Genomic DNA, 16,352 nt, shown 5'->3' on the forward strand with positions numbered 1-16,352 from the left:
TAAGATATATTGCTTTTGCATAGACACTAGTCTAAAACTTAGAGTGCCAAACTATCATTCAGAAATCAGTGCAGCTAATTTACATTCCTTATAGAAATAGAAGTGGTTGCCTCACTGACTCTAGCTATATGAAGCTTGTTTATTTGATAATTAAAAAATATTCCTCCTTGTTTTAGCGAACACAATTAATTCATCTGAATAAATTTAGAGATCTTGTTGACTTTATTAAAGGATTTATGACTCTGGCAACATCCCATTTAGCAAATAGAAACTTCTGTAAGGGCTTGCACAAAATGGAAAGTTTTGTAATTACAAAGGAGGATGGGGCAAAGTTATTAGCAATATAAAAGAAGGAAGAAAGATTTTTCCAGGAAGGTTGGAGATCTCATCATGAAAATCGCCTTACTACTGCTAATCAGACAACACCAGATTTCCTGGTTTAAAATTCTACATTAAGGAGTAGCTGAAAGTAAATTAGGTGGTGTTAAGTCTTGGTGAGGCCTAACATGAAGAATTCAATTTTAGGCTTTAGACCAATGTTGGATATTTATTTATAAATACCTTGCTATTTGTTCTCATTATATCTTACATTTTTTTTCTTTATAAAATTTACCACTTCTATTTATTTTATAAATAACCTAATTTTTTTTTTAATAGAGGCATGTTTTTATTTATTTATTTGTTCGTTCGTTTTTGTTTATACATGCACTGGGTGCAGTCAGAAGCGCGGGAGGGTGAGAGAATTCACCAGAGCCAGAGCGGGGAGCAGAGCAGGCAGAAGGACCGAAGTACACTGCTGAGGGGAGCAGCGGGCGGCAGGAGAGGTCTGCATGCCATGTGGGACCCTCCTCTGGTGGCCGGGAAGCAGCCGGGGATTGAACCGGCACCGCAGAGGTCGCCGGCAGCTTTGCAACCCAGCGCTCAACCGCTGTGCCACGGGGAGGCCCTATTAACCTAAAATTTTTATAACTTAGTGATAATAACATGTAGGGGAGGAAATTAAATTTTCCTCTGCCCTCTGAGTTCCTGACTGAGAGAGATTAACATAGAAAAACACACAAAAGTTTAATATGTTTACCTCCTGTACTCATGGTAGAGATCCAGGAAAATTAAGAAACTCTCCAAAATGGCCTGGCTAACCTTCTTAAATACTGTATTTATTTATTTACTTATTTATTTATTTTTAAAGATAAAAGCAAGGATGGTTGGGGGAAATAGAAGATCAGTTATAAGATGTTAGAGGAAAGATTTATAAATCAATTGGAGATTTTCCTTTATACATTTAAATATCTTATCCAAAATGGTAACATCTATATAGTTTTCAGAGCTTTTTTTCTGTCTGTTGTTTAAGAATACTAGTCTAAAATAATCTTTATGAGAAAGAGATGTATTTTGGGGTAGCAAAGTTTTTCCCCTACAATTTCCCTCAGCTATCTAAGGAATATTAAGTGAATTTGTCTAGTTAATGTAGTCAAAAGAAATGTTTTGTGATTCCAGGTCCATGACTCTTGACTCAAAGTTACGACTTTTTAGAAATTAATTTATTTAGATATAATTGACATACTAAAAAGCCCACCAATTTGTAGAGTACAATTCAATGACCTTCAGTTAGTATAGTTATTTGTATAACCATCACTGCAATCCAATTTTATAAATTTTCTATACTTCCTTTTCCTACTCCCATCCCCAAGAGACGAGTACTCTATTGAACTTGGTTTCATTTGCTGTTTAGAAGGCCATTACCTCAACAAATGTGCTTATTAGTAAATTGTATTTGCAGACTATTTTTAGTGTCCTTATCACTATTCCTTTCACATTCAGATACTCACCTGTTCAGAACTTAGAGATCTCATCATCTATCCAAGAGAGATGACTAAATTGACAAACAATTTTAGTAAGTTAAATTTAATGCTATGTTATGAAGATCTACTATTATTCTGCCCTCTACCTTTCTCTCTCCTCTCCTCACTACCCTTAATGATTTGTTGGGATGACAGGGAGGGAAACATTTCTAGATGTTACTGAAAGAGAAAGATATTGGAAACTGAGTATTGAGAGTGTCTTTCTAAAAATCAGTGTTGTGAAAGGAATAAAATAGTATTAATAAGGAACAAAGGGAATGAATGATTTTTTTTTTTTAAGGAAGATAGAAGCTTTATTATGCTTGTACATTGAAAAAAAAATATGAGGGTAGGGAGGAAGAGAGGGAAGTAAGAGAACAGGAGAGTAGGAGAGCAAGTTTTGGGCCTCCCTGGTGGCGCAGGAGTTAAAGTCTCAGCAGTTCAAATCCCCCTGGTTAAAGTCCCAATGCTGCTTGAGTTACATCTCTGGCCAGGGAGTTAACCCACAGGGCTGAAACCTTTCCTGTCTTGGCTGGCTGCTGCTCCCCTCAGCAGTGTATTTATTTCAGTAGATCCACCTGTTCTGCTCCCTACTCTGTCTCTGGTGAATTATCTCATCCTCCCTCCCCCTGACCTTTGACCTGCACCCTAGTTCTTGTATGCATAAACAAAAATCAATAGATCTTAAAAAAATAAAGTCAGCACGTTTCTCTACTGTCTGCATTACCTTTTCACTGAGATTTTTTAAATGTGTAAGTTTAATTTTTAAACATATTTAAGGGAGTTTTCGTGTATAGTTTCTTGAAACACTTTTTGCACCCTACTCTTTTCTTCTTCCCTTCTAGTACTCCAAAGATACAAGTGTTGTATCTTTGGTATTGACCTACATGTTCATGAGACATTGTTCATTTTTTATCCTCTCTTATTCTCTAATGAACACATGGTAAATTTCTATTGATCTGTCTGCAAGTTCATTGACTGTTATCACCATTCTGCTCTTGAGTCCATGCTGGAGTTTCTAAATATATCATTTATTGTATTTCCCAGTTCAAAATTTCAATTTTTTAAAATAATAGTTTACTTACCTGCAGAAATTTTTCTATTTATTTATCTCGAAGAGTCTTCCCTTACATCCTGGGTCATGGTTGTAATAGCTATCTTAAACTTTTTGTCTGATAACACTAACATCTGTGTTACCTTGGTGTTGATGTCTATTTTCTTTTTCAAAAAGAGCTGCTGATATTGTGCTGGGTTTTTTATGCTGAATAGTTATAGATTGTATCCTAGATATTTTTAATATTATGAGACTTGAATCTTTTTAAATCCTATGTTATATTGAAAATGTTAATATTGTTTCTTTTCTTTGATTTCTTTAAACAAGCAGTTTACCCAGTTGAGGTCATTTTGCAAGTTCCTACCCACGTTCTGTGGATGGTGATTCCAGTAATAATACAATCTTTTAAGTTGTTTTTCTTATTATTCAGAGCTGTACTGTGTGTATGTCACTGAGTTGCCAGTTTGGACACTAGTTCACTTCTCAAAGTTTTGTTGGACACTTTGATTATAAACATTCAGGCACAATGCAGGGGTAAGCTCAGAAGTTCATGCACAAATTTATACAATCATTTTAAGTTTCTTCTTTACCTAATATGAATTAGGACTAACATTTTTCTGCTTCAAGAAAACCACCTTCATTTTCCTCTGAATAGAAAGTGGAAACTTCGTTTTACCCATATTGCTAAACCCTTTCTGTGAGTTGTATCTGGAGGCAAGAGTGCAGATAGAGAGCAAAGCAATGAGAGTTGTCCCATCCTTCCTCTAGTCAGGGGTAAGAGTTTGAAACATTTCATCTAAATCTTCATTCTAAAAATGAGATAGAGCCAAATCCAAGAGAGGAAGGCACTTCTAAGGAAAAGAAGCAAAGTCACTAAACAAATGAACAAAATAAACTTTGAGACGATAAGACCAAATTAGTGGGTAAGAGATGTGGGTAAATTACAAAAAAAAAGCATTAATTCTACAGTGAAGAATAGAATTGGAATTTTAGTGGTAAACCTAATGTAGTATATGTAGACATTAATTTATTACCATGCACACTTAAACATTATGTGACATTATAATGTAATATGACTATTGAAAAAAAGAAAAAAAATTGTAATTTGGAAAAAGAAAAGTTACAGACTTGAAGCATTACAATGTAATCATTATTTTGAGATCCATACAAATAACATGTGTTAATTGTGCAGAAATTTATTTTGAAAAAGGAGAGATGACAGTCAACTCCATGTCCTTTTTAAAAAGACCATTGAACTGGGAGAGAAAACCAAGATGACCGTAGAGAGACTACAAAAGATGATTCTCACATTGGCAACTCCTATTGTAAAGAAAGGAAAGATGAATACATTTTGGTAGAACACAAGTTTCACAATATGCAAAAAATAGTCAACACAGGAAATGTCCTGAAGAAAAGAGTGACTGGCATATGCACTGATTTGACTTTAGAAGATAGAATATATTAAATGAGTGTTTTCCAAAAGGGGACTGTACTCTCCCCAGGCCATGTACATAAAACATGAAAGAAGCCATCCAGAAGAACCCACAAAATCTGGTTGTGCAACAGTTGAGCCTCTGACACCATAAGACTAGGAAGTAAATCTTCTCCTAGTACCCTTTCTTTTTCAAAGATGTATTTCAGAAAATCTAGGCTTGGCTCCAACTATAAAGACAACAACAGATGATTATCAGTAATGTGGATGTGGCAATCAGTAACAACTGACATGGCAATTTTGAAAATGAGAAGTAATGAGTCTTGATTGATCCTGATGTCCAACAAATAATGGGCTTCCTAACTATAAATAATCAGGGTCTTCCTGTGAAAATTGCAAAGAATAATAAGCACTCAGGAAACATCAGGAATCCTGTCACCGACGAAGATCCAGAAGTTGATCACAATTTAGAATATTATGTTCAACTTATTTCCTTTCCCCCTCATATATGGAATATAGAAAGGTCTTCAACGAACAGGAAAGAGTGAAAGGGAGAGAAAGGGAAAATTGTGATGCAAATAATTATGCACATCTATGTACATGGTATTTTCTTTATACAGCAATTGTGCAAGAACACTCTGAAAACCCTCAAGGGCTCTTTACTGCTGTTACTTGAGTTATATATTTCATGTCCATGTCACCACCCTCAAAGCTATCATAGCTATTGTTTCTCAGTCAGTTATTGGCTGGGAAAAAAAGGGGGAACAGAGGTTATATAGTAGGTATGTATGGAGAGGGAGGTCATTCATCCCAACTTCAGGTCTTAACTGTCCTTACATTGCTAGCTTTTTTCTCTCTTCGCCAAGAAAAACAAACCATCCTCACCATGCTATGAGAAAGAAAAGAAAATGACTCTTCTATTACCTCTAAGCATTACCTATTAGTGTGAGAACTGCTAGAGATATAAAAGAGAAACATGTTTGAGGGGTAGTGATATGAAAAAAAACATATCATTTATAGTTTATTCTATGGAAACTTCCTGTAATATAAAATATTTCCAGTTATCAGAGTTAGGAGGAAGGAGATATCACTAAGGGAATGAGAATCTTTTTTTTTTTTTTTTTAAGATTTGCTTATTTATTTTATACAAGAACCCGGGTACAGTCCAGATGCGCGGAAGGGTGAGAAGATTCACCAGAAACAGAGCGGGGAACAGAACAGGCAGACTGATGAAATCCACTGCTAAGGGGAGCAGCAGGGGTGGCAGACCTCTCCTGTCGCGCCATGTGGGACCCTCGCCGGACGGCCGGGATCGAACCGGCGCTGCAGAGACTGAGGACAGCTTCACAGCATGCCGCTCAACCACCTGCGCCACCAGGGGAGGCCCGGGAATAAGAATCTTTTATAGTACAGTTAAAAAGTCATTCTTATTTATAGTCTCCAGATGATCTATTTGAATAATAAGAATAACATGCAGTCTCACTCTAGAGGTATAAAGATATCTGTCTATCTATCTATCTATCTAATTGGATACCAACTAGATATGATGGGAAATCTTGGTGACTTCCTTTGGGATTTCCCGTCACACTTTCTCAAGTTCCACAAACTTTTGGATGCCTGCTGGTACCTTCTGGAGAAGACTGTGAAGCCATAATGAACTCTCTAGCTCCCTCTGCCCCAGTATTCTTCGTGGGTAGGTGGCTTCCCAGCAGCAGCCTCTACTTCCCAACAATATTTCATCTGGTCCTAAAACACACCCAGGGAAAATCCCTTCTACCATGCTTAGTGTCTTCAGTGGAGTCACTTGCAGAGAATGTACTCTTCGCTTCTCAAGTCTTTTTTTTTTTTTTTTTTTTTTTTTTTATAAATTTTATTGTTATATTCCCCATACAATTGCAGCCCCCCATTCTGACCCCAATCCCTCCCCTCCCGCCCCCGCCCCCCTAAAAGTGTCTCTGGTTCATAGTTTTTTGTTGATTTTGATTTTCACTTTCTTATAGTTATTCATTTTCCTGGTCCCTTATTTAAGTTTTCTAGATTCCTGCTATGAGTGAGACCATCCGGTATTTTTCTTTTTCTTTTTGGCTTATTTCGCTGAGCATGATCCCTTCCAGCGCCATCCATGTTGCAGCAAATTGCATGTGTTTATCTTTTTTGAATGCTGAGTAATATTCCATGGTATATATGTACCACATCTTCTTGATCCAGTCATCTATTTTTGGGCATTTGGGTTGTTTCCAAAGCTTAGCTATTGTAAACAGTGCTGCTATAAACATAGGGGTGCAGGTGTTCTTTGGAATTGATGTTTCTGTGTCCTTTGGGTAAATACCTAGGAGTGGAATTGCTGGGTCATATGGAAGCTCTATGTTTAGTAGGTCCAGAAATCTCCACACAGCTTTCCACAGTGGTTGGACCAGTTTGCACTCCCACCAACAGTGCAGAAGAGTTCCTTTTTCTCCACACCCTCGCCAACATTTGTTGTTGCTAGTTTTTTTAATATGTGCCATTCTCACTGGTGTAAGATGGTATCTCATGGTAGTTTTGATTTGCATTTCCCTGATGACAAGTGATGTTGAACATTTTTTCATATGCCTGTTGGCCATTTGCATTTCCTCTTCAGAGAAGTTTCTTTTAAGCTCTTCTGCCCATTTTTTGACTGGATTATTTTCTTTGTTGTTGTTGAGTCTCATCAGCTCTTTGCAGATTTTTGTGATCAGTCCTTTATCATTAGTGTTGGGTGCAAAAATGTTCTCCCAGTTGGTGGGGTTTCTCTTTGTTTTTGTTATTGTCTCTTTTGCTGTGCAAAAGCTCTTTAATTTGATATAGTCCCAGCTGTTTATCTTTGCCTTCACTATCACTGCTTTGGGTGATGTGTCTGTAAAGATGTCTTTGATGTGCAAATCACGTAGTGTTTCGCCTATATTTCCTTCTATATATTTTATGGTTTCAGGTCTTATGTCTAGTTCTTTAATCCATTTTGAGTTGATTTTTGTGTATGGTGTGAGGTGGTGGTCAAGCTTCATTCTTTTGCATGTAGCGACCCAGTTTTCCCAGCACCATTTATTGAACAAACTTTCTTTGCACCAATGCATAGTCTTTGCTCCTTTGTCAAAGATTAGTTGACCATAAATCTGTGGGTTTATTTCTGGATTTTCTATTCGATTCCATTGGTCTGTATGTCTGTTCTTGTTCCAATACCATGCAGTTTTGATGATTATGGCTTTGTAGTATAGTTTGAAGTCTGGGAGTCTGATGCCTCCATTCCCTTCTTTTTTTTTCAGGAGAGCTTTGGCTATTCGGGGTTTTTTGTGATTCCATATGAATTTCATCAATAATTGTTCTATTTCTTTGAAGAATGACATTGAAATTTTGATTGGAATAGCATTGAATCTGTATATTGCTTTTGGAAGGATGGCCATTTTAATAATGTTTATTCTTCCAATCCATGAGCAGGGGATGTCTCTCCATTTCTTTGTGTCTTCTTCTATTTCTTTAAACAGTGTTTTATAGTTTTCTTTGTATAGGTCCTTTACCTCTTTTGTTAGATTTATTCCCAAATATTTGATTTTTTTTGTTTCAATGACAAAAGGGATGGTCTTTTTGATTTCTTCTTCTTCAGATTTATTGTTTGTGTATAGGAAGGCTACTGACTTTTGCGTGTTGATTTTGTATCCTGCCACTTTACTGAACTGATTGATGAGTTGAATTAGCTTTTCTGTGGAGTTTTTGGGGTTCTCTATGTATAATATCATATCGTCTGCAAATAGTGATAGTTTGACTTCTTCTTTTCCTATTTGGATTCCTTGGATGTCTTTCTCTTGTCTTATTGCCCTGGCTAGGACTTCCAGTATTATATTGAAAAGCAATGGTGAGAGTGGACATCCTTGTCTTGTTCCAGATCTTAATGGAATTGCTTTCAGCTTTTCACCATTGAGAATGATACTGGCTGTTGGCTTGTCATAGATGGCCTTTATGATGTTGAGGTATGTTCCTTGTATCCCAAGAATTTCAAGGGCTTTTATCATGAATGGGTGTTGCACTTTGTCGAAAGCTTTCTCAGCATCTATTGATATTATCATATGGTTTTTATATTTCTTTTTGTTGATGTGTTGGATAACGTTGATTGATTTTCGGATGTTAAACCATCCTTGTGCCCCTGGAATGAATCCAACTTGGTCGTGGTGAATTATCTTATGGATACATTGTTGGATTCTGATAGCTAAAATTTTATTGAGGATTTTTGCATCAGTGTTCATTAGGGAGATTGGCCTGTAGTTTTCCTTTTTTGTGTTGTCCTTGTTCGGTTTTGGTATTAGTGTAATGTTGGCTTCATAGAACGTGTTTGGTATTGTCCCTTCCTTCTCAATTTTTTGGAAGAGTTTGTGAAGGATAGGCACTAATTCGTCTCTGAATGTTTGGTAGAATTCATTTGTAAATCCATCAGGTCCTGGGCTTTTGTTTTTGGGGAGGTTTTTGATTACCATTTCAATTTCGCTAATTGTAATTGGTCTGTTTAGGTGTTCTATTTCTTCTTTATCTAGCTTTGGGTGATTGTAGAGTTGTAGGAATTTGTCCATCTCCTCTAGATTGTTAAACTTGTTTCCATATAACTGTTCATAGTAGTTACTGATTATTCTTTTGATTTCTGCTGTGTCCGTTGTGATTTCTCCTCTTTCATTGATGATCCTGTTTATTTGTGCTTTCTCCCTTTTTTCCTTTGTGAGCCTGGCTAGGGGTTTGTCTATTTTATTGATTTTTTCAAAGAACCAGCTCTTGGTTTCATTGATCTTTTGGATTGTTTTTTTAGTTTCAATTTCATTTATTTCTGCTTTGGTTTTTATTATTTCTTTTCTTCTACTGGTTTTGGGGTTTTTTTGTTGTTCTTTTTCTAGATCTTTGAGCTTCGAGATTAGGTTGTTTCTTTGCGTTCTTTCTTGTTTCTTGATGTGAGCTTCTATTGCTATATATTTTCCTCTTATTACTGCTTTTGCTGCATCCCATACATTTAGGATATTGGTGTCCTCCTTGTCGTTCAATTCAAAAAATTTTTTAATTTCTTCTTTGATCTCCTCATTAGTCCAATGGTCTTCCAGTAGTGTGGTTTTTAATCTCCATGAGGTAGGAAAGTTCCTTGCCTTCTTTTTATGGTTTATTTCTAGTTTGATGCCTTCATGGTCAGAAAAGATGGTTGATATGATTTCAATCTTGGTGTATCTGTTGATGTTTGTCTTGTGCCCCAGTATGTGATCGATCCTGGAGAATGATCCGTGTGCGCTTGAGAAAAATGTGTACTCCGTTTTTTTGGGGTTTAGTGTTCTATAGATGTCTGTTAAGCCCAATTGCTCTAGGTCTTTATTTAGAGCTTTGGTTTCTTTACTTATTTTTTGTCTTGTTGATCTATCCATTGTTGATAGTGGTGTGTTGAAGTCTCCCACTACGTATGTGTTTTCTCTGATGTCTGTTTTCAGAGAGGACAACAGTTGTCTGATATATTTTGGTGCTCCTTCGTTTGGTGAGTATATGTTAATGAGTGTTATTTCTTCTTGAAGTATTGTCCCCTTGATCATAATGTAGTGACCATTGGGGTCTCTTTTTATCTTTTTGAGTTTGAAATCTGTTTTATCTGATATAAGTATAGCTGTTCCTGCTTTCTTTTTTGGTCCATTTGCTTGTAGGATTGTTTTCCATCCTTTAACTTTGAGCCTATTTTTATCTTTTGTAGCTAAATGTGTTTCCTGGAGACAGCAAAAGGTTGGGTTTTGTTTCTTAATCCAGGCTGCAACTCTGTGTCTTTTTATTGAAGAGTTTAGTCCATTTACATTTAGAGTTAATATTGATATGTTAACATCTGTATTTGCCATTGTGTTTGTCTTTCCTTTGATTTTATTTATTTATTCTTTTAATAACTTTTTTTTTTTTTTGGCCTTCTTTCATTGTTATTCGTCGCTCTGAGGTTCTGGCTTTAGGACTCCTTGTAGTATTTTTTGGAGTGTGGGTTTAGTTGCAATGAAATTCTGGAGTTTCTGTTTGTCTGGGAAGGTCCATATTCTTTCTTCAAAGAGGAAGGAGAGCTTTGCGGGATAGAGTATTCTTGGTTGGCATCTGTTTTCTTGGAGTCTGTTGACTATGTCCCTCCACTCTCTCCTTGCTCGTAGTGTTTCTTCAGAGAAGTCTGATGTCAGCCTGATTGGTTTTCCTTTGAATGTTATCTGTTTCTTCCCTCTTGCCAGCTTCATTATTTTTTCCTTGTCCTGGATTCTTGGGAGCTTTACTATTATGTGTCTTGCTGTATTTTTCCTTTCGTCGTGGAAGTTTGGTGTTCTTCTTGCTTCTTGTATATCAATTTTCAGCTCCTTCTTCACATTTGGGAAGTTCTCTTCAATTATCTTTTTGAATATTTTCTCTGTTCCTACATCTCTCTCCTCTCCTTCTGGTATTCCTATAACTCTTATATTTCCTTTCCTCATGGAGTCAGATAGTTCCCGAAGTCTTTCTTCGTTCTTTTTCCTTCGTACTTCTCTTTCCTTTTCTGTTTTGGTTCTTTTTATTTCTGTGTCTTCAAGATTACTTATTCGTTCTTCCATTTCATCTATTCTGCTTTCATTGCTTTTCCCAGAATTCTTTAGTTCTTCCATTAATTCTTTGATCTCCTGCATTTCTTTTACTTCCCTCTTTAGGGACTCAATTTCTTTCTTCTGACCATTGTTTTCCCTCTCTAGGGACTCAATTGCATTCTTCTGATCGTTGATTATTTTTCCCTTATCATTGTTTTCCTTTATGACTTCTGTCAGTTTTTTAATCACGGCAATTTTAAATTCTCTTTCTGGAAGGCTCAGAAATTCTTCCAAGTTATTGTCATTGCAATCTGGGGGCTGGCTTTCTTTTTGTGGTGTGCTTTTTCTCTGGAGAGTTGCTAGGTTGCGTGTGGTTCTTCTCCTCCCTACTGTCTGTTTTCTAATTTGCCGTATGCGTTGGGACACTGTGTTGTTGGGACTTGCCGGCATCTTGGGTGGGCTTCTCTGTTCCCCTCTGGTTCTTCCAGGAGTCATCTGTCAGTTTCAAGCAGCCTTTACTGGAGAAAGGTCCCTGTTCTAAAATGCCGATGTGGGGACACACTCCCCTGTGCGCCTGGTCTGCCCCGGCGGTGGGTTCCTGCTCCCCTCTGGGCTTGGACTGCAGGCCAGAGGGGGTCTGGCGTGGGCGAACTTCCCCCGCTCACCTCTGGCTCCTGAGGAAGCCTTCTGCAGGTAGTCTTTACTGAAGAAATGTCCCTGTTCTAAAATGGTGATGTGGGACACACTCCCTGCGCTTCTGGTCTCAGGCACACTCTTCTGTGCACCTGGTCTGCCCCGGCTGTGGGTGCTCGCTCTCCCTGTGGGCTCAGACTACTTGTTCAGAAGGGGCCCGGTGTGGGCTAACTCCCCAGCTGGCCACTAGCTCCTTTAGTAGCCTGTGCTGGGGTCAAGTCGCTAGGTGGCACCAGAGATCTCTCCTAGAGCCCTTGGGGAGCTGATTTTCCACCCCGTGGGACAGGGAGCAGAGCGGGGATGGTAGGGGACACCTCAACGGCTTTGGGGTGCTGTGTCTGCCTTGTGCCCCACCGTCGTGGGGAACCCACGCCCCTAATTTCGTGCCCCGGGTCTCAGTTCCAAAGCCCTCAGTTCCAGGACGCGGGCTGTAGCCCATATCAGTGGCGCGGGAATGGCGCCTTTTGAATCCCGCTCCCCTGCCTGGGCGCCTTGTTCCTGCTCACTCAGGGAGGGCCTCCGCCCGGGTCTCAGTTCCAAAGCCCTCAGTTCCAGGACGCGGGCTGTAGCCCAGATCAGTGGCGCGGGAATGGCGCCTTTTGAATCCCTCCTGCTTGGGCGCCTTGTTCCTGCTCACTCAGGGAGGGCCTCCGCCCGGGTCTCAGTTCCAAAGCCCTCAGTTGCAGGATGCGGGCTGTAGCCCAGATCAGTGGCGCGGGAATGGCGCCTTTTGAATCCCGCTCCCCTGCCTGGGCACCTTGTTCCTACTCACTCAGGGAGGGCCTCCGCCGTCTCCCCGCAAGCCTAGGTCGCAGGCGCGGGGACCTGGGCAGCTGCAATCCGAGCGCCGCTTTCGCGCAAGCTTACCGGGCGGCCGGGGCTGTGTGCTGGTGCTGGTCTCCTCCTGGTGGGCGGGGCTCTCTTTAATGGCGCCGGGAGCTCACCTCCGCGGCGGATCCTGCAGGGTTCGCCTCAGCTCCCGTTCACGGGGTGTGGTGGCTGAAATAGTTCCTTTCCACTCACAGTCCCGCTTGCTGCATCCGTTTTTCTTGTTGGGCGTTTTGGTTTGTTGTTTCCCTCGTCTCTGCCGGTCGGAGAGTGCCGCCTCTGTGGGCGGGGGAGGGGAGCAGGGTTCTGCGCTTCCCTCCCTTCTCGTCCTCTTTTATGGCAACTTTCTTCTTTGGGCAGTTTGCTGGAGTCATCCGTTTATCTTCCGTGTCCCAGTTCTCACTGGGACCTGCCGCTTTTCCTCCCTATTAACTTTTTTTAATGGGAGATCTTACTCGCAGCGTCTCCTCGCCGCCATGTTGCTCCCGCTTCTCAAGTCTTATGGAAGGTAGTTTTTGCTGAGTTATCACATATGCTTTTCCTTCAGTCCTTGGGAGTCTGCTTTACTATTCTCCCTTTGCTACCTATCCTGTTAAAATGAAGAAAAATATCTTTTTTATTCTGTCTAAGTTCTTGATCAAGACCCTGTAACCAAAGACAGATTAATAAGAGAAAAAAATTAATATAAGTTTTATGTGACATGGGAGCATTCGTAAGGAAATGAAGACTCAGAGAAGTGGTTAAAACTGCTTTTATTGTTTGGCTTTATGAAGAATGGAAAATATAGGATGAAGAAGAATATGAACTAAGTGACATAAACTAGGAGAAACAGCAAGGCTTATTTGTTCTGAAACTTCTCAGTGTCTTGGAGATTAGGATGTACAGGTTTGAGGGTTTTCTCACCTGCTTAGTGGTAGGTTAGAAAGTTCTTCCTGCACATGCCATTTTTCAAATGCTTCAGCTTAAATTATTCAATATGTCGGGCCTCCCTAGTGGCACAAGGAGTTAAGCACCACACTATGAAGCAATCTGCAGACTCTGCAGCATGAGTTCGATCCCCAGCTGGCCAGAGAGAAACTCACATGGCACAGCAGACCTCTCCTGTCTCACCCGCTGCTCCCCTCAGCAGTGTATTTCAGTCAGTCTGCCTGTTCTGCTCCCTGCTCTGTCTCTGGTGAATCCTCTCACCGCCCCCTCCCTTACATCTCTAGCCTGTACCCCAGCTCTTGTATGCATAAATAAATAAATCTTAAAAAAATTCAATACGCCAAAGTGCCGTGTTGTGGGGTCTCATCATGGTAAGAGTCCTGTTTTTTGTTTTTTTTAAAGATTTATTTATTTATTTATTTATACTAGAACTGGGTACAGTCAGAAGTGCAGGAGTGTGAGAGAATTCACCAGAGCCAGAGCGGGGAGCAGAGCAGGCAGAAGGACCGAGGTACACTGCTGAGGGGAGCAGCGGGCGACAGGAGAGGTCTGGTCTGCGCGCCATGTGGGACCCTTACCCAGTGGCCCAGGAGCAGCCTGGGATCGAACCGGCACTGCAGAGGCTGCGGGCAGCTTCGCAACCCAGCGCTCAACCGCTGTGCCACCGGGGAGGCCGAGTCTTGGCTTTTAATAACAAACTTGTTTATCATTCTTCTTGCACAAGAGACACCTATAGTGCCTCTCCCCTGCCTTAAAATTCTGCTTGTTTATTTTGTTTAGATTCAATGGGAGTGGATTGGTGAATGGTGTATTATTGTTCATTCTGTGGATCTTTACAAAATTCTCTTTCTTGATACTCTGCTCTGCCACTTACATAGTACAAACTGAATTCTCACATACTGCCATTCCATGTGCTTTGAGACTTATTAACCAAACAACTCAATCAAGAAAAAGAAATGTAGTGATAGGAGCTGGTGAACTAAACTTTGCATTTGGCATGGGAAAAGATAATTTAGTTTATATTTCTGCTTTTCTCTCAGACTGAACAGACTTAAAAATGACTTTGTAAATAACAGCAGCCTGATACATGTTTGTAAAAGTATCACAATGAAAGGAGATGACAAAAGAGTGGTAGCAGAGTCTTTGTTGGTTTAGCAGGTAGATTAAGGAATAGATTGGGACCCCCAAACTTGCATGCTCTACATGAGTTTGCCCTATGCCACATAAGGAACAAATATTCTTAGTATAGAAGAACTTTAATTGGATAGTGTAATTCCCTATTTAGGGAAAGGAGAGGTAGGGTTTCCCACTGAAACACCCATATTTACCTCTCCCCTCATGGATAAATGCCAACCAAACAAGACTGGCCCCAATTGGGTCACTGAGGCCCAAAAGCTTGTCACAAGTCTAAGGCACCTTCTGGTGAGAAACCATAGGAAAGGGGAAAAATGGGCCCCTTTTCATTAGGTGGGGGAGGGAACGTGGAGTTCCTTTTTTATGGAGATTCCTCACTGTAACAGGTGGAGACTGACACACACACAATATGTTTAGGTTTTAAATTGTATTTATTTGACTACCTAGCTGAGTCAGACTTGATATATAAATTAAAAGCTCTGAATTCTAAAAATAACCTTTCAATATTTGTTCTCTAGGTCAACAAAAAACTGTTAATGAATCCAATTTTAAATTGTGAACAATATTTATATCCCGATTATTGAGTTATTCTTAAGAGATGCCAGTGAAGGCCTCCCTGGTGGTGCCAGGGATTAAGTCACAGCACTATGAATCTATAGGCAGCCGCTGCAGCAAGAGTTCGATCCCCAGCCAGGGAGCTAACCAACATGGTGCAACAGACCTTTCCTGTCTAGCCCGCTGCTCGCCTCAGCAGTATATTTCAGTAGATCCACCTATTCTGCTCCCCAATCTGTCTTTGGTGAATCCTCTCATCCCCAGTTCTCTGACCTGTCCTCCAGTTCTTGTATGCATAAATAAATAAATCTTAAAAAAAGAAAAAGATTCCTGTGAAAGAGGGGCTGGTATCTATAAAACAATGCAATTGAAGTAGCTGGTATGTCTTTCAAAGGTCCATGAAAATTCAATTAAGTAGTGTAAAGACAAGTGTATTACCAAATGATTCCAATGAAAGATCAGTGAGAAATTTAGTCTTTTATCCCATAGAATTAAGAGAAGACTTAGTAAAACAATTATAACCCTCTGCATTTCTGGACTATAAATTAAGCACATGGATTGGTTTGCTAATGAAATTGAATTCATTTGCAGTTAAAGGTGCATTGTAAGCTCAATGATTAAACTGATTTATTTGAATAAGAAGTAAGCAGATAGCAAAAACAATCTTTGCCAATATTTATTAATATAAGGGTATAAATATATAGAATGAAAAAAGTATATTAATTTAACATCTTTCAGATATACAAATAAGTGTTTAGTTTTTTTTATTTGCCATATGTACCTACTGATTAATATAGAGAATTAGTACAGCAGATACTCAAATAACCCATTTCATTTGACAATATTTTGTTACAATCCTGATGAGAATAATAAAATCAATTCATGACAAGGGCCACTTGCTGGAGTTTCCCCATGCCTCCCCAGGTTTTCTCTGGAAACTCAGGTTTCCTTGCTCATGTCAAAGATGTGTATATTAGCATGCATATTAACCAGGCCTGATTGACGTGTGTAGGGGGGTGTGAGTGAGTCCTCTGACGGCAAGTGTCCTGTCCAGACAGGCATCGACTCTGGTGGGATAGACCCTGGCCACTCATACTCTGACCTGGAACAAGCAGGTTGGAAAATGAGTGAAGAAATACAAACCATTGTTTAATATTAAAGTGTTTGTGAGTCTTTATTTAGAAGTTTGATGGTATTTTGTGACCATAAATAGATTGTAGGAAATTATTTTTTTATCAATGGTAAAATTGGCTTGTAAAATTGGCTTTGATTTCACCCTTGTTTTGCTTGAAGTTGCAGTTTCCAAGCATCTATCCACAACTTTAAATGAAGAT

At 39.5% G+C, this 16,352-nt stretch overlaps 1 protein-coding gene across 1 annotated transcript in view; it reads left to right on the plus strand.

Annotated features, from left to right (window-relative positions):
* KYNU (kynureninase) overlaps positions 1-16,352 on the plus strand; it is a gene marked incomplete at its 3' end in the record, with an annotated part of 118,597 nt that overhangs the window by 4,457 nt on the left and 97,788 nt on the right. The gene's annotated exons all lie outside the window — the stretch shown is intronic.

Source organism: Talpa europaea (genome assembly GCF_964194135.1).
Source record: "Talpa europaea genome assembly, chromosome: 1".
Classification (NCBI taxonomy): Eukaryota; Metazoa; Chordata; class Mammalia; order Eulipotyphla; family Talpidae; genus Talpa; species Talpa europaea.